The sequence below is a fragment of the Oncorhynchus clarkii genome, chromosome 33 (genome assembly GCF_045791955.1).
Source record: "Oncorhynchus clarkii lewisi isolate Uvic-CL-2024 chromosome 33, UVic_Ocla_1.0, whole genome shotgun sequence".
NCBI classification, from domain to species: Eukaryota; Metazoa; Chordata; class Actinopteri; order Salmoniformes; family Salmonidae; genus Oncorhynchus; species Oncorhynchus clarkii.
This window is the reverse complement of record NC_092179.1, coordinates 26,099,494-26,108,244: the sequence shown is the minus strand read 5'-3', so window position 1 is coordinate 26,108,244 and position 8,751 is coordinate 26,099,494. Positions and strand designations below refer to the sequence as shown.

Below are 8,751 nucleotides of genomic sequence, written 5' to 3'. Positions count from 1 at the left end.
ACACACACACACACACACACACACACACACACACACACACACACACACACACACACACACACACACACACACACACACACACACTCACACACACACACACACACAGGATGGAATACATACACACACACACACACACAGGATGGAATACATACACACACACACACACACAGGATGGAATACATACACACACACACACACACAGGATGGAATACATACACACACACACACACACACACACTCCTCCAACCCTCTGCCAGCTGTTCCAGTTAACCTGCCATCCATGGCCAGACACAAAGGCAACCACTTATTCCCTCGAAGGTACATAGTGGAGCTGAGCCACAGATGAACAACAACTAGAACAGCAATACATGTGTGTCTTTAGTTGTATTTTTGTATACATGTAAGTCTGTAATGTCTACATGGTAATGTTCTAAATGTATGTCAATTGTAAATTATTTTTGTTTGTAATGTATTTTTCATTATGTATCGGCAGTGGTGTAAAGTACTTAAGTAAAAATACTTTAAAGTACTACATAAGTAGTTTTTTGGGGTATCTGTACTTTACTATTTATATTTTTGACAACTTTTACTTTTACTTCAATACATTCTGTAGACTGTAGCCTCCAGTCTCCCTGGCCCTGTTCTGACCCCTGACTGCAGCCTCCAGTCTCCCTGGCCCTGTTCTGACCCCTTACTGCAGCCTCAGTCTCCCTGGCCCTGTTCTGACCCCTTACTGCATCCTCCAGTCTTCCTGGCCCTGTTCTGACCCCTTACTGCAGCCTCCAGTCTCCCTGGCCCTTCTCTGACCCCTTACTGCAGCCTCCAGTCTCCCTGGCCCTGCTCTGACCCCTTACTGCAGCCTCCAGTCTCCCTGGCCCTGTTCTGACCCCTTACTGCAGCCTCCAGTCTCCCTGGCCCTGCTCTGACCCCTTACTGCAGCCTCCAGTCTCCCTGGCCCTTCTCTGACCCCTTACTGCAGCCTCCAGTCTCCCTGGCCCTGTTCTGACCCCTTACTGCAGTCTCCAGTCTCCCTGACCCTGTTCTGAACCCTTACTGCAGCCTCCAGTCTCCCTGGCCCTGTTCTGACCCCTTACTGCAGTTCTCAGTCTCCCTGGTCCTGCTCTGACCCCTTACTGTAGCCTCCAGTCTCCCTGGCCCTGTTCTGACCCCTTACTGCAGCCTCAGTCTCCCTGGCCCTGTTCTGACCCCTTACTGCAGCCTCCAGTCTCCCTGGCCCTGTTCTGACCCCTTACTGCAGCCTCCAGTCTCCCTGGCCCTGTTCTGACCCCTTACTGCAGCCTCCAGTCCCCCTGGCCCTGTTCTGACCACTTACTGCAGCCTCAGTCCCCCTGGCCCTGTTCTGACCCCTTACTGCAGTTCTCAGTCTCCCTGGCCCTGTTCTGACCCCTTACTGCAGTTCTCAGTCTCCCTGGCCTTGCTCTGTGAAGAGCTCCCTCTCTCTAGGCACACTCTGCCCAGCATGGTCATCCATTGAATGGAGCCTAACACTATTCACTAATACAGCCCCGAAATACATATCCAATCCTTATACCATTTCGGAGGGATCTGAAGGGAACATACAGTACCTTGCGAAAGTATTCGGCCCCCTTGAACTTTGCAACCTTTTGCCACATTTCAGGCTTCAAACATAAAGATATAAAACTGTATTTTTTTGTGAAGAATCAACAACAAGTGGGACACAATCATGAAGTGGAACGACATTTATTGGATATTTCAAACTTTTTTAACAAATCAAAAACTGAAAAATTGGGCGTGCAAAATGATTCAGCCCCTTTACTTTCAGTGCAGCAAACTCTCTCCAGAAGTTCAGTGAGGATCTCTGAATGATCCAATGTTGACCTAAATGACTAATGATGATAAATACAATCCACCTGTGTGTAATCAAGTCTCCGTATAAATGCACCTGCACTGTGATAGTCTCAGAGGTCCGTTAAAAGCGCAGAGAGCATCATGAAGAACAAGGAACACACCAGGCAGGTCCGAGATACTGTTGTGAAGAAGTTTAAAGCCGGATTTGGATACAAAAAGATTTCCCAAGCTTTAAACATCCCAAGGAGCACTGTGCAAGCGATAATATTAAAATGGAAGGAGTATCAGACCACTGCAAATCTACCAAGACCTGGCCGTCCCTCTAAACTTTCAGCTCATACAAGGAGAAGACTGATCAGAGATGCAGCCAAGAGGCCCATGATCACTCTGGATGAACTGCAGAGATCTACAGCTGAGGTGGGAGACTCTGTCCATAGGACAACAATCAGTCGTATATTGCACAAATCTGGCCTTTATGGAAGAGTGGCAAGAAGAAAACCATTTCTTAAAGATATCCATAAAAAGTGTCGTTTAAAGTTTGCCACAAGCCACCTGGGAGACACACCAAACATGTGGAAGAAGGTGCTCTGGTCAGATGAAACCAAAATTGAACTTTTTGGCAACAATGCAAAACGTTATGTTTGGTGTAAAAGCAACACAGCTGAACACACCATCCCCACTGTCAAACATGGTGGTGGCAGCATCATGGTTTGGGCCTGCTTTTCTTCAGCAGGGACAGGGAAGATGGTTAAAATTGATGGGAAGATGGATGGAGCCAAATACAGGACCATTCTGGAAGAAAACCTGATGGAGTCTGCAAAAGACCTGAGACTGGGACGGAGATTTGTCTTCCAACAAGACAATGATCCAAAACATAAAGCAAAATCTACAATGGAATGGTTCAAAAATAAACATATCCAGGTGTTAGAATGGCCAAGTCAAAGTCCAGACCTGAATCCAATCGAGAATCTGTGGAAAGAACTGAAAACTGCTGTTCACAAATGCTCTCCATCCAACCTCACTGAGCTCGAGCTGTTTTGCAAGGAGGACTGGGAAAAAAATTCAGTCTCTCGATGTGCAAAACTGATAGAGACATACCCCAAGCGACTTACAGCTGTAATCGCAGCAAAAGGTGGTGCTACAAAGTATTAACTTAAGGGGGCTGAATAATTTTGCACGCCCAATTTTTCTGTTTTTGATTTGTTAAAAAAGTTTGAAATATCCAATAAATGTCGTTCCACTTCATGATTGTGTCCCACTTGTTGTTGATTCTTCACAAAAATATACAGTTTTATATCTTTATGTTTGAAGCCTGAAATGTGCAAAAGGTTGCAAAGTTCAAGGGGGCCGAATACTTTCGCAAGGCACTGTATAGGCTAGAGTCAATGGATGGATAATGTATTGGAAATAATGTAGGAATGCATATATAGTGGATTGGAAATAGTGTAATAATATATACCTACTATAGTGTAATAATGTATACATACTATAGTGTATAAGCTATAGTGTAATAATGTATACATACTATATTGTATAAGCTATAGTGTAATAATGTATACATATTATAGTGTGTAGACTATAGTGTAATAATGTATACATACTATAGTGTATAAGCTATAGGGTAATAATGTATACATATTATAGTGGAATGACTATAGTGTAATAATGTATACATACTATAGTGTATAAGCTATAGTGTAATAATGTATACATATTATAGTGGATTGACTATAGTGTAATAATGTATACATACTATAGTGTATAGGCTATAGTGTAATAATGTACACATACTATAGTACTATAGTGTATAGTGTAATAATGTATACATACTATAGTGTATAAGCTATGGGGTAATAATGTATACATATTATAGTGGAATGACTATAGTGTAATAATGTATACATACTATAGTGTGTAGACTATAGTGTAATAATGTATACCTAGTATAGTGTATCAAATCAAATCAAATCAAATGTATTTATATAGCCCTTCGTACATCAGCTGATATCTCAAAGTGCTGTACAGAAACCCAGCCTAAAACCCCAAACAGCAAGCAATGCAGGTGTAGAAGCAGGTGTATAAGTTATAGTGTAATAATGTATACATATTATAGTGTAATAATGTATACCTACTATAGTGTATAAGCTATAGTGTAATAATGTATACATATTATAGTGTGTAGACTATAGTGTAATAATGTATACATACTATAGTGTGTAGACTTTAGTGTGGTGTGACTGAGTTGAACAGAGCTACTGCTATAGTCAGTTACGCATTCTGTATAGGCTAGTGTAGCAGCTGCTGCTGGCAATGGAGGGAGTGAGAGAGAGAGAGAGCGAGAGAGAGAGAGAGAGAGAGAGAGGAGAGAGAGAGAGAACGAGAGAACGAGAGAACGAGAGAGGGAGAGAGGGAGAGAACGAGAACGAGAGAGGAGAGAGAATGAGAGAGGAAGAGAAAGAGAGCGAGAGAGAGAGAGGGTGTATAAGCTATAGTGTAATAATGTATACATACTATATTGTATAAGCTATAGTGTAATAATGTATACATATTATAGTGTGTAGACTATAGTGTAATAATGTATACATACTATAGTGTATAAGCTATAGGGTAATAATGTATACATATTATAGTGGAATGACTATAGTGTAATAATGTATACATACTATAGTGTATAAGCTATAGTGTAATAATGTATACATATTATAGTGGATTGACTATAGTGTAATAATGTATACATACTATAGTGTATAGGCTATAGTGTAATAATGTACACATACTATAGTACTATAGTGTATAGTGTAATAATGTATACATACTATAGTGTATAAGCTATGGGGTAATAATGTATACATATTATAGTGGAATGACTATAGTGTAATAATGTATACATACTATAGTGTGTAGACTATAGTGTAATAATGTATACCTAGTATAGTGTATCAAATCAAATCAAATCAAATGTATTTATATAGCCCTTCGTACATCAGCTGATATCTCAAAGTGCTGTACAGAAACCCAGCCTAAAACCCCAAACAGCAAGCAATGCAGGTGTAGAAGCAGGTGTATAAGTTATAGTGTAATAATGTATACATATTATAGTGTAATAATGTATACCTACTATAGTGTATAAGCTATAGTGTAATAATGTATACATATTATAGTGTGTAGACTATAGTGTAATAATGTATACATACTATAGTGTGTAGACTTTAGTGTGGTGTGACTGAGTTGAACAGAGCTACTGCTATAGTCAGTTACGCATTCTGTATAGGCTAGTGTAGCAGCTGCTGCTGGCAATGGAGGGAGTGAGAGAGAGAGAGAGCGAGAGAGAGAGAGAGAGAGAGAGGGAGAGAGAGAGAACGAGAGAACGAGAGAACGAGAGAGGGAGAGAGGGAGAGAACGAGAACGAGAGAGGAGAGAGAATGAGAGAGGAAGAGAAAGAGAGCGAGAGAGAGAGAGGGAGAGAGAGAGAGAGAGAGAGAGAGAGAGAGAGAGAGAGAGAGAGAGAGAGAGAGAGAGAGAGAGAGAGAGAGAGAGAGAGAGAGAGAGAGAGAGAGAGAGAGAGAGAGAGAGAGAGAGAGAGAGGGTTTCTGTAAAGCTGCATTATGAGTTAAGGACCTACATCCCTCTATACAGCAGGAGAGAGCGCTATGCTTTCTAAGGTCTACAGAGGAAGCGGTGTGGCAGTGACTGGATATTAAATAGACACTCTTCCAGGTTGCCTACTACACTACACGTCCCAGTGGCTGTCTGGCTGCTGTGTAGACAGGTTGCCTACTACACTACACGTCCCAGTGGCTGTCTGGCTGCTGTGTAGACAGGTTGCCTACTACACTACACGTCCCAGTGGCTGTCTGGCTGCTGTGTAGACAGGTTGCCTACTACACTACACGTCCCAGTGGCTGTCTGGCTGCTGTGTAGACAGGTTGCCTACTACACTACACATCCCAGTGGCTGTCTGGCTGCTGTGTAGACAGGTTGCCTACTACACTACACGTCCCAGTGGCTGTCTGGCTGCTGTGTAGACAGGTTGCCTACTACACTACACGTCCCAGTGGCTGTCTGGCTGCTGTGTAGACAGGTTACCTACTACACTACACGTCCCAGTGGCTGTCTGGCTGCTGTGTAGACTGGTCTATAACCACAGACCTACTCAACGCAGGATCACCTCTCCCACTACTGACTATAAAGCCTACTCAACACAGGACCACCTCTCCCCCTACTGACTATAAAGCCTACTGGCACAAGCTCTAAATGAGCCATAAGGGTTACAGCATTTTAGCCTGATTCTTTACACAGATTGTACAGCGTTACCCCCAAGCAGCCCAGTGTTTGGAGCTAAATATTGAAGATATTCTATATGTATAACACATGTATTATGTCATTTTGATACAGCCTACAGTAATGAACTGCTATACATGTTTTCCAGTTGTGTGGCATGTTGTTCTGTGAAGAAGAGGATTGGATCAAAGACGTTGTCATGACAATTTAACAGTGAGGTTAAAGGACTTTTTGACTTAAAGCTACCGTTGCTCACTATCCTGCTCTCAGACACAGGCGTGCCCTAATAGCATGTATGTAATAGCCTATATCGTATAAGGCTGCACATGGACATTTATAGAGTGATTTCAAATACTCTATAATAGCCTACTCTCTCTCTCTCAATCTATATCTATCTATATATATATATAGATATATAGATATATAGATACAAATAAAATGTATTTGTATCTATATATCTATATATATATATATATATATATATATATATATATATATATATATATATATATATATATATAGTTATTTTATTTGTATTTTTACTATATACTGGAAAATCAAAGAGTGAATGGGAAAACCAAAATCACTTGACCAGACAAGCTACGGATCTCCCTTCCCAAACCCAAAACCATATCGGTCATGTACCTAGACCTGGGGCACTTGAGTGGAGACGTGCGACGCACAGCAATGCAGCCCGCAACTTATCATCGGCGACGCTTTCCAGCCACGGAGACAGGAGATGTGCCATTTGAGGTTACAATAAATGTTTCATGATGCAACGTGCGCTTTCCACGAGTTACAGACCGCATGAAAACAGAGACGCCGTGCACAAGCTACGCTGTGACTCTCTGAGAGGTATCATATGAAACATCTAGTCCTACACAGTGGGATGTGAATTATTGGATGTCATTGCGCTAGGATATATCAACGAGACGAGAGAGTGGTGGAAAAAGATCCACCTCTTGGTGTGCAATAGGATGTCACATAACATACTGCAGAGCCGACTGTTGTACGAAGGTGGACAAATGTCTCTTAACACACTGCGAAATTCTGCCACCCCATAGGCTACATTCACTAATATCACTTGGTCAATATCACTTCACCTACAGAGCTCAGCGCGGGCAGACGCGCGCACGCATTTGGGCAAGTAAATGCTCAAAATGAATGAAGCAGTACACACATGCTCTAAAGCGTTAAACCGCAGAAAAATGCACCACAACTGCACATAGAATAGCATCAACAATAAATGACGCAATCTTATTCTATATCAGAGTGGCGATGGTGGGAAAATTGTAAAAGGTAATAAATAAAAAAACTGAAATCCCAAACCCGCAAGAGAAGGATGGTGCAGTGTTCTCCGCGCGGCATGGCTATACGGCAGAGAACAGGTATACACGCCTTTACCTGGTGCAGAGGCATCCGCGCCCCAATTCTTCAAAAAAGAAAACGATAAAGACCAAAAAATAATAGTCCCGTTAAATTATCACCCTGTGACAAGCCCGTCCTTACCTGTAATCGCTGCGGATATCAGTTTACAGCCGCAGTCGCATTGACACTGCGGTAACAGGCACGTTCCGATGAATCCCAACTCCTTTACTTCCAAATTACAACGAGATGCGTAAAAAGAAACACCTTTTGGTATCCTAATCCACAGGGCTGTGATGCTTCTTTATGAATTGGTCCGTTCTAAATCCTCCGCAGCGACGTGTTAGTCAAAAGCATGAGAATCCAGCGCGAAAGGAAATAGCAGCAGGATCCCAACAACACTTCCGATCAGCGAGTCCCTCTCCAGCCACTATGCCGCTCCGAGTGGACTCAGACCCGGCGGGATCGCAACACCTCCCATCCCAAACGCGGACGCACTTATGCCTTGAAAATCGCTGCACTGTAGGATTCCGCAAGAGGCTGTGTGTGTCGCGCTGTAGATCAGTGCGATGCTCCCATCTGAAAGGCGTTGTGTGATGCTGCGACGAGAGGGGAGAAGAGAGAGAGGGTGCTTTTCGAGTTTGCAGGTTCCCAGCTGACAACTGAGTAACTGGGCAGGGATTTGAGTGTATGGCGCTGTGCCGGGGCGCAAGGAGCGACTGTCTTGTTTTACCAAGCCTTCTGACTCGCCCGCAGTGACATCTCGGATCGAGGGCTGTGATTGGGCTAATTGTAAAATTTCACTGGCAGCAATCACAGAAGCGCAGCTCACATGATGAATGAGAGGCATATGCTGAAGCCCGCAGCCAGCGAATGTATTTTCTATGTTTATGTAATGCATTCATTCCTGCGTGAAAGGGATTTGGCTATGCCTAAGGGAATACACATGAATACAATACTGGGGGTGAAATGATCATCGGATTTAAATATCTAATCAGAGCATCATTTGAAGATGGAGATTAGGGAAATTAAATATAATTAAGACACTTGCTCTGTGTCGAGGGATTATCTTATTTTGTCGTTGATTATTTTTTAAAGTTTCTAACAGCTAATCAAGATATTGGCTTTCCGTTGGTATTATGATATTTACGAATGCCTATGCAATAACATTTATAACTAGAAAAGCCTTTTCAATAAGACATTCACAAAAATAATGGTATTTATTATAGCCAAACCACACTATAGCCTATACATTAATTGTAGGCTACATTCCTA

General features: G+C 42.3%; 1 protein-coding gene across 1 annotated transcript in view; it reads right to left on the bottom strand.

The window, feature by feature from the left end:
* Window positions 1-8,195, bottom strand: part of LOC139393319 (plexin-A4-like) — a 65,123-nt gene extending 56,928 nt beyond the window's left edge. The window contains exon 1 of the mRNA XM_071141868.1: window positions 7,621-8,195. The gene's annotated coding sequence lies outside the window, so the exon portion shown is untranslated. The remainder of the gene's footprint in view (window positions 1-7,620) is intronic.
* Between the last annotated feature and the right edge of the window lie 556 nt (window positions 8,196-8,751).